Below are 17,834 nucleotides of genomic sequence, written 5' to 3'. Positions count from 1 at the left end.
TATTTTTCTAATTTAATAGATAATTTTTGAAGTGTTATATTTCATTTATTTCTTTATATAAAGTTTTAATTTACATTTTGGGGAACTAGTTTCTTATAAAAAAGGATGAAGTTAAACATAAGCTACCACTTTGGTGACATTTCTTCTTTTAGTTATTCTGCTTACATGGCTAAGTGAACATTCTTTAGGACTTATTCAAAAATCATATATTTATGATATTTTATCATATTTAAAATATGATAAAGTTTATCATATTTTACTTTAGTACCTGGTACTCTATACTGTGGTATTTTGTTAGCTTTACTGATCATCACATTGGTACCTTTATTTACATGGTCCTTTACACCTTTCTAATGGTTTTCTGTATATCATGTCCTCATGTGACAAATGGGGACCTGAAATTTAAGGAACATTGATTAACATAATTAGGCTTTTGGTGTTAATATCCAAGAGTTCTCCAGAGCACCAGATTATTTTTACAAATCTGTGGAGACCTCAGGAGAATAAAATTGTAAGTGGTTTCTGGTTGTTTGGGTTTCCTAAGCCATTCCAAAGAAGATAGATTTCCAAAGGCTCAGAGTATGTGAAGCCCCCTGCAGGGAAGGCTCTTCTCCCTTTTTAAATTGTATCAACATTTACAATACTTACCAAGGATCTACCTAGAATCTGTAGCTGGTGGGGGCTGAGAGCAGAGTTTAGGGGTGGACAGCAAGAGAAAAGGATATTAAAAAATAAATGATAGTGAGCCCTGGGAGGGACTTCCTTTCCATTGTATTCCAGTGTGTAATATGGTAAACACTAGATAAATACTCAGTTAATAGAGTAAGTTTGAAAGGAAAATAATCAGAATAATATACCTGAACACCCTAAGAAAACTTCAAATTCCGAAAGAGCTCTTTATAAAGTCTCAAAATATCCTTTTTTTTCAACAAAGATCTTGTCTATACCTGTGACATTTTTCATATTCATATATCACTTAGTATGAGACGGGACACCTGGATTTTAGCTCATTCTTTAACACCAATAAACTATAAAAACTCTAACCTCACTGAAGGCAGTTTCCTCAACAGTAGAAGGAAGATTTGTATGAGGCAAAAGTGAGAGGATGAATGAGAAACACACAGTAAAAATATGATCTATTAATTTAGGAGGGTGGAGCTCGTGACAAGAGATCAGGCAAGCCCAGGCCGGGCTGTTAGAGCACCAGAAGTCTGGCAAGCCCTGCCCTACCCCAGGCAACCCCAGGAGGACAGTGCTCTATCCATTTCTTCAAATAAAGTCAGAGGTGGAGTATCTATGCTGGTAATGAGTTCCATGTTCTCATATCCCGACCTCAGCACAAATGGAAAACATCTATTTGCTTTCCACATAAACTCACTTCTTGATCTTAAAGAGTTTTTCAGACCAGTAGAGGTGTCACCTTCTGTAATTTGGGCATAGAAAAACTCTATATAATTTAGATTACAGAGGTGATTTGAATGCTTGCAAAAAAAATTTTTTTTTAAACCCAACAGAGTTATGATGCTATATTTGAAGATGGAAACCATTGTTACAAATCTGATTTCAAAATATTTACTTCCCGGAACCAGGGTAAAGTCTCTAGAGAACCACTACCAGTTACTAGCTCATTTTTTTCAGATGCACTGGAGTGAGTCTGTTACTTTGCCAGTATGGTTCTGAACCACAAAATTTCATCTTTGGTTGAAACTCCTCCAAGCGAGACCATGTGCAATTCTCCAAGTTCATCATTCATCTTTCAGAACATGGCCTGGTACATTTTATGACAACTGTAAAAGCGTGTCTTACGAGTTTTGGTGGGCAAAGCTAGCTTCACAGGGTCCTCAGCAGAGCCTGGCACGTGCTGGAGATCAGTAATGGAAGGAAGGTGGGATAGGGATCAAGAAAATTCTAACAAAGACAGGCTTGCACTTCTGCTACAATGGGAGGAGGGAGACTGTAGTGGAACTAAGTGAAGGCAGTCGGAGTCTACAGTGAATTCATGGGTTCTGAGAGCACACTGAGCTCACATAGCGCTGGGAACAAGGTGCCAGGTACCAAAGAGAATTCAGGTAGTGTTGAGCTGACTCAGGAGCAGGCAGGCCATTTGGCTGCTAGATAGTTCTACTCTAAGAGCAGATTTCTGGCCTCTGTGAAGCATGCATTTAATCTGACCTATCATGGACCAGTATGGACATTGCACGGTGGTACCTAGGGCTAGAAGAGCCACATTACAGATATAATCAAAACTGAAAAAACTCTGAAGTCTGATAGTCTGAAGTCCTGGTTTTGCCATACCCCACTGGTGTGATTATAGGCAAATTATTGAACTGTGCCTCAGTTTTTTCATAAGCAAAACAGAATAATAATAGCCCCATTTCCACGTGGTTATTGTGAAGATGCAGTAATATAATTCCTGGTAAGTACTTAGTAAAATGTCATGGGCATAGTAAAGCCTGAATATTATTAATTATTATTGTTTGGGAATTTAACTTTTACCAAGTGGGGAAAAATATCACAAGCCTTCACACTAGCTTTCACTCACCCTTTCCCCTCCCTCTTTTCCTGCTAATAATTACTCATTTCTAGGTCCCACCTCAGGCATCATCTCCTCCAGGAAGCCTTCCATAGCTGTTGCCCACCATCTACCCCATCCCAGAATGGGTCAGTTACTGCCTTTGTCTTCCCATCATCTCTTCAGAGAATATCTCTACATTTCACAGATTTTTTGTAATTATATTTTCTCAACTTTGTCACAAGACTAAGTTTTGAGAAACATCAAAATAAGGATTGTTTATCTTTGGGTGTCCAGAACGTGGCAGAGGACACCAACAGAGCAGTCTTTACCAGGCTGACTACCTCATGCCAGCCTGAAGGCAGGCTCCTAGGGGCAGCCTTTCCCATGCTGCCTCCTCAGCCTGGGCTGCACCATGACCCATGGAAGGTCTCCAACTCAGATGGACCTGTTTCTTGTTCTCTTCAGCTAAGCAAAACAGACAGTTGGGCCATTATCGAGTAATTCAGGCAAGAGAAGCAGCCAAAGCACATGTTTTTATCTGAGTTACCCAAATTGGCTGACTCCCCAGCCTGCAGTTACTAGGTAATTGCTCAATCTTCCACTTGGCTTTTGCTGTGCAAATGTGGCTACAGAGTCTTTTCATTTGTTGAGTGGCTCCTCCCATCCTCTACTGAATACAGCTTAAAACAACTTTACCTTTCACCATCAACATGGTACTGTTCTGGGTTGTAGCTGACCTCCATTAATCTTCAAAGTAGGCTGACATGTTGGATATGGGGTTGTTTTGTTGTTTTTTTTTTTCCTTCTGTGTTTTGGATAATCAGCTGTCAACTCTCCTTTTTTTTTTTTTTTGGTGTGAGGGAAGAAGATCCAGGGACATACAGGATACATACACATATATTCGCGTAAAACCAAACAACTCTGTCATAAGTGTTGCACACTGGAAACTGTCTATATTTTGGCCTCAGGTTCAGGACATCCCTTTCTCATTAACCTGTGACCATTGGCTCACTGTAGTCAGGGAAAGATCACAGGGTCTGGTTTCAGATAGAGCCTTGTTCTGAATTTAGCCTAGTTCAGCCTTATTACCTATGTGACTTTGGATATATCATTTACCAGTATATCACATGCTGTTTAACACTTAACAGTGCAAGCCGCCCTCTCTCATCGGGGCTATTAAAATTGCTACACAATTATTTTCCCGGCTTCCACCTCCTCTCCCTTAAAAGACGTTCACACAGATCTATTTGAAACCTAGGTTAATACTTTTCTTCTCAAAATTCTCTAGTGCCTTCCCTTCACATTCAGAAGAAAATCCAACATTCTCCATGGCCTTGAAAGGCACTTTTCATCAGGTAGCTGCCCTGGTTCTAACCTCTTACTTTTCGACCTTGTCTTTTCCCCTTGTCCCCACTCACTCACTCCCTTGCTCTCTTGCTTCCAGTCACACTGGCCTCCAGGGGGCTTCAGACAAGTAGGCAGGATAAAATAGTGCTTTCAAGATTTAGAAGACACATTCGGTCTGCCACTTTTTGACTCTGTGACTCTGGAAAAGTTGCTTATGCTCTTGGAGCCTGTTTTCTCTTCTATAAATGAGCATACCACTACCCACATTGCAGGGCTGCAATGAAGATTAAATAAATGAGAAAGGACAGATAAACCAGTTAGCCCAGTACCTGGCATATTGTCAGCCCTAAGTCAGGAACTGGTGGCTACTGGAATGAAAGGTGAGGCTAAAGGGAGAGGGTGCTCTGAGGCAGGAAAGCAGCACTAGAGCTTTCCCTGAAACACTAAAAACAGAGTTACCACTCTCCCTGGCAACCAGGTCTTCAATTTCAAGCCCAATTTCTGCTGAAGTTCAGCCCAACTCCTACATTTGATGCTGTTAGTAGAAACATTTACACTACTATCAGTTACCTATTTAAAGGCACTGTTAATCGCCTCTGTGCAACCATCCTCCCAGCCCACAACTCTTTGCTCTGGTCTGAAAGAAGCCAGTCCCTCCGAGAATGTATTTCTCTGAAGCCTGATTGATCTTGATTGCCTTTCATGGCTCCTCTCCAAGTTCTCTGTATCTCTTCAGCTCTAGGTCCCATTCAATACAGGCTTTACCAAAGTGGAGTTGGAACTTCTAGTCTTCACCAGTGACATTGGCCCATATTTCAGGCTTCATAGGGCTTTCTTGGTCTCACTGCTACATGAGCTCTGGTAATCTGACATCTCTGCCAACTTTATTTTTGCTTTTTTCAGTAGATACCTTGGGGCCACACTTCTCCATTGCCGAAGGAGTGGCCAGTGTCTGCTGTTGAGACTGTTCTTACCTTTGTGCTAATATGTATCCATCCTAGCCAGATGTCTCCTGTCTGCTGAATAATTTTCTCTACTGAACTGTAAATTCAAGACTTCAGTGCTCCTGGGTCAAATGTTTCTTTTGGACTATTGAATATAAGAGTAAGTGGATTTGACACCTAGTGTCTTCTATAGCATTTGGTGTTTTATTAAGCTAAATGAGCAAATAATATAAAATTGTGTTTAATAGCCCAGGGAATTGAGTAAGTGCTGTCCATTGGGCCTAAATAATAGCACAGGATTACTCAGTTGACCAGCAAAAAAGGAAAAATAAAAAGATAGCTTTCCTACAAAGTATCTTGACTGGCTTTTTAAACTTCCCCCAAATGATATTATCTAATCTTTCAGAGGACCTCTGGATCTCAGGACTCAGAGAAAGCTTTTTGGTCATTGAAACCTATGACCTATCTATGTCTTTTACAAACCAGTGACTAAAAAGGATAATAGATTGTAGCTAGTGCCCTAAAATCAATGGTTTTCAAATTTAAGGCACTCAAGTGTCATCTGGAGATTCCATGGGGGTGGGGGGGGGTGGCGTTACATATGGTGATAGCCAGAGATCCTGATTTACAATATCTGGGATGGGGATCAGAAATCTCTGTGTCTTACAAGCACCCTGAGGGCTCCTGCAACAAATGGTCAGCGATCACACTTTTGAGAAACCCTGAGGCAACAGGAGGGGCTTTAAATAGATGAATGATTGCGCCCTGTGCAAAATCACTCATTCACAATGTTTGCCCTTCTTAAGCTGCTGTTTACTTACCAAGGGTCTGCTGTAAACTGGGGGCTTCAAGTACCTTAGGTTTACTCCTCACAACACTATCACAGTGAAAACTATTCTCATTTCCACTTTACAGATGATACAACTGAGATTTAGGGTAGTTAGAAATGTTCCTAGCAAGCTGGAATTTGAACCCAAGTCTTAGATTTTTTTTGCCATTACATATGTCACAGTAAAGGTTGACAAAAGTGAGACAGGTGGCCTGTGAGCAAACCAACCAAGGCACACTCTGAGCTAAATCAACCATGGGGGCTCAGAGAAAAATTAGAACAAACAACTGAGTCTGTTTTGTTTACAACAAATATTCTTTGTGCTGATTTTTTTTTTTAATTCCACGAAATTTTTGACCGAGATGCTATTTGGCATTACACAGTTGCCAAATGTGAGTCAGTCCCTTGGATGAGTGCACTTGGTACCTACCCTACATGCACATATTTTCAAATATTCAGACGTTTTGGCTTGTCACAGAGACACTGGCTTGAGATTAGTTTTCTAATTTTCAGGTAGGAAATCTGAGTCACCGAGTGACCAAGAGATGAAACCACTTTTTTTTGGGGGGGGGGTGTACATTTTCTCTACCTGATATGAGTTAATATAGCCACTTCTTTCAAAAATGGTAAGGTCCCAATATGCTTGGTGTTGTTGGAGGTCATTCCCATATGAGAATCCCTTTCCCAAAGAGGATGACAGCTGGAGATAAAGGGAATCAATGTTAACAGGCATGTCCTCTGTTTCTGAAGAAAAGTTTACCCAAGCTGGAGTCATAACATTAATGGTTTGCTTTGCTTTTGAAAACTGTGCTATGCTTTTAAGACAGTAAAACTTGGTGTGAGCAGGAAGACCGCACTAGGGGAAGACTGCTGTCTCGTCTCAGATTTCAGCTGATGCCTTTTAACATTTCTCTTCCCTTCCCTTCCTCTTTCCTCCCAAGAAAAGAGTAAGAAGCAGGGTGACAAAGGCCATATTAGAGATTCAATGGCTAAGAGAGAGAAAACATGGCGAGTCTGAGGCTTTGCTGAGCAACTGAATAGAGAGGCTGCAGCTTCTGTACTGAATGTGGAGTCAACATCTTGGCAGAATGATTGGTGATTGTGTAGGTCAAGAGATTGTGAACTGGAAACTTTAGGGATGCTCTGGTAAACTAATAGCATAGAGATTTGTACAGCAGCTGCTTGTCTCATCCCTGGACTTGCCAAAGCCTCCCCCATCTTTCATCTCTTGAAGCACAAGAATTCCTCTCTTGCAATAATACTTTAATTCCATTTTAATATCCTTATCCATCAAATGGGGTTTTACAGTCTAATTTCATGACCTTATAGCACACAAACTATACTGCATATCACAACTATTTGGACTGCTTCTGAGAGACATGTGGGACCATTACATGAGTCCTGAGATCTTCAGACAGTCACAATTGAATATAATTTGTGAATTATTTTATCCTTGTAAGTCTGGGCCTAACAACTGTTGCTTAAACAGGAGATTTTAAAAGAGAATAGGGATAATTTGTACGTAGCCACTGCTGAACTTGTCCATCTAAATCCTTTTAAAGCTTTCTTTGACAAAACATAACTTTTAGTCATGGTAAAATGAGGCTGGCTGGAAAAGAGGCTTTCCTCTCTGCCAGTGTACGACTTTCCCCCAACCTTTCGTGCTTCATTTTATTTTCCATAACTCTGGTTATGAATCTCACATCCTTTCCCTTACCAGGGTATTCTGGGGCTCAGCAGGAATTTGATTGGGACATATTTTCCTGAGCATCTGCCTGAATTCTCCTGCATTGAATAGTTTTTAATCCCCCTTCTTTTCGTCATGCTCAGAGACTCAGTGCCTTGCAGAATTCTGGAACGGTCTTTAGAGATCATCTCATCCAATAAGCCCATTTTACTCTCTGAATCCAAATGCCCCTCCCTTCCAGCTTCTCTTTGGAAATGGAAACAAAAATAATTCAGTTCAGGCCCCCTGCTTGAATCTCCAAGGAACACTCCGGGCTCTGCTAAATGATTTGTTTGCCTGTGGCACCCCTATGGGATCACTGAGCTGCTCCCAAGTCTTCATGACGCTACCTGTTTGTACCTTCAAATAACTCTGAGCCAGGAACCCTAACGTCAAACTCTGAATTTTATCTTTCTGACTCTGTTCCGCTCATGCTCTTCCTTCTGAAGAAAGTCTCCATTGTTAAGAGCTGACTGTGAGCATGTTCAGCCTTTTCTGGGAGGCTTTTGGGAACCCCCATTTCCTCGAGGGAAGCGAAGATCCCCACGGGTGGGGGGGTCAAGACTGGGGCGCCTGGGTAGCTCAGTGAGTTAAGTCTCTGCCTTCGGCTCAGGTCATGATCTCAGGGTCCTGGGATCGATCCCTGCCTTGGGCTCTCTGCTCAGCAGGGAGCCTGCTTCCCCCCACCCCCTCTCTGCCTGCCTCTCAGTGTACTTGTGATCTCTCTCTGTCAAAAAAATAAATAAAATCTTAAAAAAAAAAAAAAAAAGTCCACATTACTACCTGACATTTAGTGAACATTTATTATGTGTCAGGTACTGTGCCAAATGCTTACATGTGTTAACTTTCTTTAATCATCCCTATATCGCATGAGTTAGTTATTAGGATCCTGACTTCACATTTGAGGAGACTGAAGCATAAGTCACAAAGTTTGTAAGTGGCAGAGCCAGGATTTAAATGCAGGCAGTTTAACTCCAGAATAGATATTCTTTTTGTCATTGTTGTTTTTGTTTTTAGAGAGAGAGCTCATGCATGTTAGCTGGTGGGGAGGGGCAAAAAGAAAATCTTAAGCAGGCTCCATGCCCAGTGCAGAGTACATATCACAACCCTGAGATCATGACCTGAGCTAAATCAAGAGTCAGCCTCTCAACCAACTGAGCCACCCAGGCACCCCAAGAATGTATATTCTCTCTCTTTTTTCTTTTTTAGATTTTATTTATTTATTTATTTATTTGAGAGAGGGAGAGAGAGCACAAGCAGGGGGAGCAGCAGGCAGAGGGAGAGGGAGAAGAAGGCTCCCCACTGTATAGTGGGCTCCATCCCAGGACCCTAGGATCATGACCTGAGCCAAAGGCAGATGCTTAGCTGGCTGAGCCACTCAGGTGCCCCAGAATATATATTTTTAATCATTATGCTAGCCTGTTTTCAAAAAACTAAGATGTAAACAAGAAGCCATCTCAAGTTACCAACTCAGGGAATTACTAAAGGATCTGATCTTTCAAATATTCTAATAAAATTAATCTAAGACTTCCTTCTAACATCAACAGGTGTGTCTTCCTTCCTTCCTACTGTAGTAGCTTCTAGACTCCCAACTATAGTTCCTCAGTCTAAGAAGTTCTCTCCATTATTATGGTCCTGAAAAGAGAACATTTTTTGTTCTGTTGAAGACTCCCATTCTTCATATGGTATAACTGAAACATTGGTAGCCTAGAGATTGGATCTCACCTCCTCCCTCCCTGCCACCTTCCAGACTAGAAATCATGGAGCCTGGTATAACCCCTGTCCACTAAAGAAAGGCAGTAACAGCAGGTGCAGGCTTGTTCTGTCCCTGGTGTAGCTGGGTGTTCTCCAGTACAGAGAAGAGGATGCCTCTCTTCTGATTCCCCATGCTGGGTACACTCATTTATAGAATCTCCTTATCCCCAAAACCCCAAGTTCTCAATCATTTTATATGCTTGATTCTGTAACTTCTCTATTTTACACACACACACACACACACACACACACACACACACACACACACACCATACTCTGCAACCATTTTCCCCAAGATAGATCTGCAAGGGCTTAGAACCTAGACCAACTGCTTCCTCTAATTCTGTACTCTAACCCTGAAATCCACCTCAAAATCTATCCTATTTCCTCTTTCAGGATAAGTGACATTTCTTCTAAAGAAATCCCTTCAACCCCACCCCAACAACTTTTTATTCAAGGTAGGACATGATAAAATGTTACAAAGTATGGCAGCGGATGGGAAATGTCGTCACCACCCCTGGTCTTCATGAAAAGGCACTTTCTTTAAACACTGCTGGCTGATTGGCCCACCTATTACACCTTCCTTCTGAAACAGAGATACTAGATGAATGAGGTTAGGAAGAATGCTGGGAATGCCCTTCTCATTCCTTTCTCACTTGGAGGCCAGCTGCCGTGAGGGAATAGGCATTCTGCTCTGCTCGTATTACAACGCGTGGTTTATGTACACAGCAGCAATGGGCTTGGCCCCAGAATTAGACAGATTGAGTCATTTGGTCATTGGCATCTTTGGAAAGCTTTAGCCCCTGCTCCATGTAGGGCTGTCCCTATGCACTTTCTGCAGGGGGTAGCAACAGCTACAGTTGTCATTCATTAAAAGCATCCCCAAGAGTTGTGCATTATCCCATCTAGTCCTCGGAACGTTCCTACAGAGAAATTACTCTTATGGTTTCCATGTTAAAGATGAGGAAATTGGAACTTAGATTGGTCACATGATATACTAAGGTCCTACAGCTAGTGTCTTAGCCCAGGTCTTTTGAAGACAAAAATTAGACAAATCTTACATGCTAACACTTTGGTTTGGTGGGGGAGGGGGGTTGTGCCATTCCAGGAGATCATAAATGAAGAAAAAGTGAGGCAGAAGAAAGAATAGCAAATTCAAAGTGGTGTTTTACTCCACTACTATTTTCTTGGTTACATGGGCTTCTCTAAGGAGTTTAAATATCCATGTGAAGCCATTGTATCTCAGAACAACACATCTTCGAGCAACAATTCTCTGTTGGCCCTTTCTATCTCTAGTCTTTCTTTTTATCAATCTCTATCGGAGGTGACATTAATTTCCCTGCACTTGCAATTTATGTCACCTGTTCCCTCTTGGCAGCCTCTTCGGGAAAACAGTCTCCATGAGTCCTGTCAGTTGGGCCTTAGTACTGAAGTCATTGTGACTTCTGCCATGAGGGCTTAATGTGGGCAGACACCACATTAGGGAATGATCTAGGCTGCATATGGTCGAGTTGCCAAAAAGATGTAGGGCTGAGCAAAAAGACGGGTCTGATAGAGGTAGTACGTCGCAGGGCAGCATCAAACTCAGAGCAGAACTTTTCCAGATAGCGTTATAGTTCATTTTTGAGAAATGATGACTTCTCCCAAGAGAAGTCAGTTCAGCACTGTGCTAGGTACTTTAAGAAGTGCGAGATGGGCTATCAGTCAGGGTCCTCCAAAGAAACGACCAATCAGATATATACAACATAGAAAGAGAACTTTATTTTAAGAACTGGCACATGTGATTGTTGGGGCTGACAAGTCTGAAATATGTACAAGAGTCCTGAAAGCTGGAAATGAAGTAAGATTTGATGTTAAGTCTTTGACTCTAAAATCTGTAGGTCAGGGCAGCCTGGCTGGAAACTCAGGCAGGGTTTTTATGTTGCAGACTTGAGACCAAATTTGTTCCTCTCCAAAAAACCGGTTTCACCCTTCAGGCCTTTGAATGATTGGATGAGGCCCACCCCCATTTATTTAAGGTCTACTGATTAAATATTAATCACATGCAAAATACTTTCACAGCAATTTCTAAGCCAAACAACTGGGCACTATAGCCTAGCCAAGTTGACATGTAAAATTAACCATCACAAGATCCATACTTCATCTGGAAATTATGGTATTGGGAATTATTCTTTGGGGACACTAAGAGGTGTTGGAAATTAGCAGACTTGAGGTAACTGCAGTTTCCAAGTAGAATCTATAACAGTTGTTAATTCTTTTGTCATAAAGCTTTCTTTCCATTCCTTGGGACTAGTCTGCACTCAAGTGGACATTTCTGGGCTACCAGTAATGTTTGCTCAGTTTTCTGTTTAGGAACAGCTGCCCAGATGGGCTTTTTGTGCCTGTAACCATGATAAAAGTCTCCAAGGAAACTCTCTGAGAAGTTTAAATCTCTCATTTAAGGAATAGGAGAAGGAAATGGTTTGAGAGGACATGGTGTCCCCTTGGCACAGGTATCACTAGGGCAAAGTTCTTCAAACTGGTAACATAGTAGAGGATGGTTTCTAGGAACATTGCTCATTGACTTTCCAGACAGCTTTGAGAGGGCCATATAACTGAATTCCTGAGTACCAACAATGATTATGATGTCATGTTAGCCACTCAACGTATAAGATTCAAAGCATTTTACCAGACAGGTTTTTAACAGATGAGAAAGTTGAGATTTTGAGAATTCCAGTAACTCATTCAAGTTCCCCCAGCAAGTAAATGGCCTAACTAAAAAGAGCTCTTTTTATAATAATTAGAATTGAAAACAGCTGATTAGCTCTGCTAGCTTAAGATCAGAGTAAACTTGCCTTAACTGCTATCTTACTTAGAGTAGACAAATAAGTGAGTGAGTCATCAGTCAAGATGTTTTTAACACGTAAGCCATCTTTTATTTGGCTGCATAATACTTTTCCAATAAAATCTTACATAAAACCTCAATATGTCAGAAACATAATAGTGGAGATGCTCCAGATGATGCAACAGTGAAGGATGTAGAGCAACATTTGAGACATTCCTCTTTTTCTTCACCTGAGGCACTGCCATAAAATGATAAAACAAGGCCAAAATAAAGTTTGGAAAGTACCAACTGACTCTAGCCCCCAACTCAGCATGATAGTATACTACATATCTGAAAAGCCCTCTCCACCAAATTCAAAAGTGAATTGTGAAACAGACTGCTATGGCTAAGCAATTGCTAGAGGACTTGTCTGCAACATACAGGGTATAAAAGGGTCAAGTTCTTTGAAATTGGATATGATCTTATGGGGAAAAGTTTAGAGAGTCTCCTCTTTACCGTCATTTCAATTTAAGGGAAAGGGGCTTTAGTGGTCTACTTGCCTCCTCCAGCTGGCAGGGGCAGGGACCAAAGGAGGAGGAAGAGAGAAAGGCCTGGCCAGCTGGAACAGGGGAGAAATGCTGCTATATGGGGAAGACCTGCACATTGTGTGTGTGTAGAGCAAGCCCTCATGGGGGGTTTGTTTAATGACCACCCCAAGGGCACTAAAACCTCTACAGAAGAGAAGCTGTGAATATTGAACCACCCTCATATCAAAGGAATAAATCCCATTGATCATGGTGAATGATTGTTTTAATGTATTGTTGGATTCAGTTGGTTAATATTTTGTTGAGAAATTTTGCTTCTGTGTTTCTCGGAGATATTAGCTTATAGTTCTCTTTTTTTATTGTAGTGTTTTTATCTTGTTTTTATATCAAAGTAATGCTGGTCTCATGGACTGGATTAGAAAGTTTCCTTCCTCTTCTATGTTTTGGAATGGCTTGAGAAGAATAGGTATTAACTCTTCTTTCAATGTTTGATAAAATTCACCTGTGAAGCTGTCTGGTTCTGGAGTTTTTAAATTACTGGTTCAATTGAATTGCTGATAATTGGTCTGTTTAAACATTCTATTTCTTCCTGATTTAGTTTTGGTAGGTTATATGTTCCTAAGAATTTATTCATTTCCTCTAGGTTGTCCAATTTTTTGGCATATACATTTCTGTAATATTCTGTTATGCTTTGTATTTCTGTGGTGTAAGTTATTTCTCTTTCATTTCTGATTTTGTTTATTTGAGTTCTCTCTGTCTCTCTATGAACCTAAAGTTTTCTTTCTGTCTATAAACGTAAAGGTTTAACCATTTTGTTGATCTTTTCAAAGGCCAAGTTCATCGTTTCATTGATCTGTTCCACTGTGGGTTTTTGGCTATTTTTGTTTTGTTTTGTTTTGTTTTTAGTTTGTATGCCTTTTATTTCTTCTCTAATCTTTAGTATTTCCTTCCCTTCCCTGGTTTTGGGTTTTCTTTGCTTTTTTCTCTTTTTTTTTTTTTTAGGACCTTTGATTGTAAGATTAGGTTATATATTTGAGAGTTTTCTTGCTTTTTGAGTTATACCTATATTAATATATACTTCCCTCTTAGAACAGCCTTTGCTGTATCCCACAGATTTTGTTGTGTTTTCATTTTCATTTGTCTCCATATATTTTTTAATTTCCTCTTTGATTGGTTGGTTGACCCATTCATGTTTTATTTAACCTCCTTGTGTTTATGTTCCTTCTGTATTTTTTCTTGTGGTTGATTTCTAGTTTCATAGTGTTGTAGTCAGAAAGGATGCATGGCATGACTTTTATCTTTTTGAATTTGTTGAGATTTGTTTTCTGGCCTAACCTGTGATTTCTTCTGGAGAATGTTCCATGTACACTTGAGAAGAATGTGTACTCTGCTGTGTAGGATGCAGTATTCTGAATATATCAGTTAGATCTATCTGGTCTATTGTGTCACTCAAAGCCACTGTTTCCTTGCTGATTTTCTGTTTGGGTGATCTATCCATTGATTTAAGTGGAGTGTTAAAGTCACCTACTATTACTGTATTATTATTGATCATTTCCTTTATGTTTGTTATTAGCTGCTTTATGTATTTGGGTGCTCCCATGTTGGGTGCAAAAATATTTACAATTGTTGGGGCGCCTGGGTGGCTCAGTGGGTTAAAGCCTCTGCCTTCAGCTCAGGTCATGATCTCAGGGTCCTGGGATCGAGTCCCGCATCGGGCTCTCTGCTCGGCAGGGAGCCTGCTTCCTCCTCTCTCTGCCTTCCTCTCTGCCTACTTCTGATCTGTCTCTGTCAAAGGAATAAATAAAATTAAAAAAAATATATTTACAATTGTTATATATTCTTGTTGGATTGTTTTCTTTATGATTATATGGTGTGGCTCTTTATCTTTGTTACAGTCTTTACTAGAAAGTTTGTGGTGCAAACGTTGCTACCTCAGGTTTTTCTTCACCTCTATTTTGATGATAAATGCTCTTCCATCCCTTCCCTTTCAATCTGCATATATTTTTAGGTCAGAAATGAGTCTCTTGTAGGCCGCATATGGATGGGTCTTGCTTTTTTTCCTTTCCATTATCCTGTGCCTTTTGATTGGAGCTCTTAGTTAGTTTATATTCAAAGTAATTATTGATAAGTATGTCCTTATTGTCATTTTACTACTTGTTGTATCATTGTTTATGTAGTTCCCAGTTCCTTTCTTCTCTTGCTCCCTTCTTTAATGGTTTTCTGGCTTCTTTAGTGACATACTTGGATGCCTTTTTCTTTATTTTTTGCATATCTATTACTGGGTTTTGATTCCTGGTTACCATTCGGTTTGTATATAACGTCTTATGCATAGATCAGTTTATACTAAGTTGACAGTCATTTAAGTTTGATTTCATTCTTCGCTCTTCTCCCCACCACCATGTTTTAGGTATATAGTGTCATACATGACATCCTTTCATTTTGACTGATTTTTATATGTATACTTAATTTCACGCTCTTCTCCCCCCCACCATGTTTTAGGCATATAGTGTCATACATGACATCCTTTTCCTTTGACTGATTTTTATATGTATACTTAATTTCACTGCTTTTATGTTTTCTAATTCTCTTACTCCTACTTATGGTCTTTCTTTTTGACTCAACAAGTTCCATTTAATATTTCTCATAGTGCTGGTTCAGTGATCATGATTTATTAAACTTTGTCTGGGATTTTCTGTATCTCTCCTATTCTGAAGGATAGCCTTGCTGCATAGTGTATTCTTGGTTGCAGTGTTTTGTTTTGTATGTTTTGTTTTTTCTTTCAGCACTTTGAATATATCATGGTAGTCCCTTTTGACCTGCAAAGTTTTTGCTGAAAAATCAGCTAATAGGCTTCTGGGGTTCCCCATGTATGCAACCTTGCTGATTCTTTGCAATCTTTAAAATTCTTTTTTTTGTCACTATTTTTGCCATTTTAATTACTATGTGTCTTGGTGTGGCCTTCCTTGGGTTGATTTTATTGGGGACTCTTTGTGCTTTCTGATCTGGATTTCCCTTTCCTTCCACAGATTTGGGAATTTTTCAGCTATTATTTCCTCAAGTGAAGTTTTTGCTCTTTTTTCTCTGTTTTCCTTCTGGGATCCTTAGAGTACAAAAGTTACTATACTTGATAATGTTACTGTGGTTCCTAAGTTTATTTTCATTTATTATTATTTTTTTCCTCTCTCCTGTTCAGCTTGATTGCTTTCCATCACTCTGTCCTCTAGGTCACTGATTCTTCTGCTTCCTACTATTTAATCCATCTAGTGTATTTTTAATTTCAGTTATTGAGTTCTTCATCTCTGATTGGTTCTTTTTTATGTTTATTTTTTATCTCTTTGTTAAAGGCCTTACTGAGGTCCTCCACTCTTTCTCAAGTCCAGTGAGTATCTTTATAACCATTACTTAAAATTCTTTGTCAAATATATTGCTTATCTCCATTTGATTTAGTTCTCTTGCTGTGGTTTTGTTCTGTTATTTCATTTGGGACATATTCCTCTATCTCTTCGTTTAACTCCCTGTGTCTGATTCTATGTATTAGGAGAGTCAGCTACATCTCCTGCTCTTGAAAGTAGTGACCTTATGAAGAAGAGGTCCTGTAGTGCCCTGCAGTGCACTGTCCCCTGTTTCTCAGAAACTGGCACCTCCAGAGTTTCTTTTAAATGTATTGTTCACCCTGATATTGTGGCTGAGCCACTTTTGTCTTCAGTCCAGGTATCTTCAGTAGACTGTGGTGGGCAGTGTTTGGTCCCTGTGTTGTTAGTAGTCCAGCCCAGGGAAGCCTTCAACTTGAGTTGAGTCAGACCAGGTGTTTGCCAGAGATGCAGTAGCACAGAACTGTAGGTGACCATGGGGATGGAGTGCACAATGCCAACAAGGTCTGCACTAGCCGGGTGCACCTGTAGCTGTCAGGACAAGATGGGCCTGTTTGGAGGTGGTAGATCTGCAGAAGTGTGCAGGGGCAGGATGCATGGTGTTAGCAAGGTTTTCCCAAGTCTGCTGTGGGAAAGGACCTGGAGATGAGGCCTGGCTGGAGGGAACTTGTCTGTAGGAGAATGCAAGGGCATGGTGCACTGTTAGCAAGTTAGGTAGTGGGTATTGGTGCCACACTGGTGTCTGTGTGTTTATGCTGGGGGAAGGGGAGGTAAATGGTGCCCACCAACTCCTTTGTTCCTGACTCTGAGATTAGTAAACAAATCTCTCTCCTGTATATTTCAAGTGTTTTTCAAACTGCTGCTTCTATGCCATGTCTCCATGGGGACTTTGTTTCCTTTCACCCTTTCACCTTCACAGATCTCCCATGAGCCTATTAATTTTAAAGTTCTAGGTATGCAATCCCACTGATTCTAGGAACACATGAAACTTGGCCCCTCTGGTTTTTAAAGCCAAATGTCATGGGCATTTGTCTTCCTAGAGTGGGTTCCCTTGTAGTCAGAGTCTGTTTCTCTCCAGCTTCCCATGTCCACACAGCATCATTCTCTCCTGTGGATAGTCCCATGGGTCCACTTAGCGCAGGACACCAATCTCGGCCCTTCCTACCCACTTTCATGTGGTCTATTCTCTATATTTAACTGTGGAAAGTCTGTTCTGCCAATCTTCAGGTAGTTTTCTGGGTTATTTAAACTGATGTGGGTGTTATCTAGTGGTATCTATGGGAGAAGGTGAGCTTAGGGTCTTCTTACTCTGCCATTTTCTCTGGACCCCATCATTTCTAATTACTGGTTTGAAGTTGTATTTTTTACTTTAAGTAGCCATAAAACTTTCTTTTTTATGTAAAAGGGAACAGAACAATCGTAGGATTGCCCAAGTTTTCATCCAGATAGAGAAAGACTGCTCTCAAAGAGCACATTTAAAGAGATGGTGTGTGGTGAAAGTCAACTTTCAGTTGTGTTTATACCCTCACACTCTGCTTATCCAAGATATTGGTTAAACATAAGTTCAGGTGAACTATACACTTTATGACTTCTTTGTATGGATTCTAGCCCAGCCTCCAGGAATTCACAGAACAAGACTGTATATGACAGCTCTTAAAACATTTATGGAGCTTGTCCTGTTTCTTCTCAACCCCTTGTCTCCCTGTTCCATTTTTCATGGACCTTAGCTTCACAGTTCCCTCTCCCTGGGGTTCCCTTTTCCCTTTTCTGGAACTGATGCCAACATTTGTCTTGCCTGTCATCCAAGTGGAGCCTGGGAGGTCTGGGACCAGTACAGCATATGTAGAAGCTTGATTCTTCTTGGGTGACTGTGAAAGAATTCTTAATGTTCTTCACTGGAAGATCAATGCAGGTAAAATTACCTAGTTCCAACTATGTGAAGATTTCTGGGCTTTGCTTTCTCTTCCCTCCATCACTGAAATCAGTTCCCTAACCTCCA

The sequence above is a fragment of the Mustela erminea genome, chromosome 10, assembly GCF_009829155.1.
Source record: "Mustela erminea isolate mMusErm1 chromosome 10, mMusErm1.Pri, whole genome shotgun sequence".
In the NCBI taxonomy this organism is placed as follows: domain Eukaryota; kingdom Metazoa; phylum Chordata; class Mammalia; order Carnivora; family Mustelidae; genus Mustela; species Mustela erminea.
Note: the sequence above shows the minus strand (reverse complement) of the source record.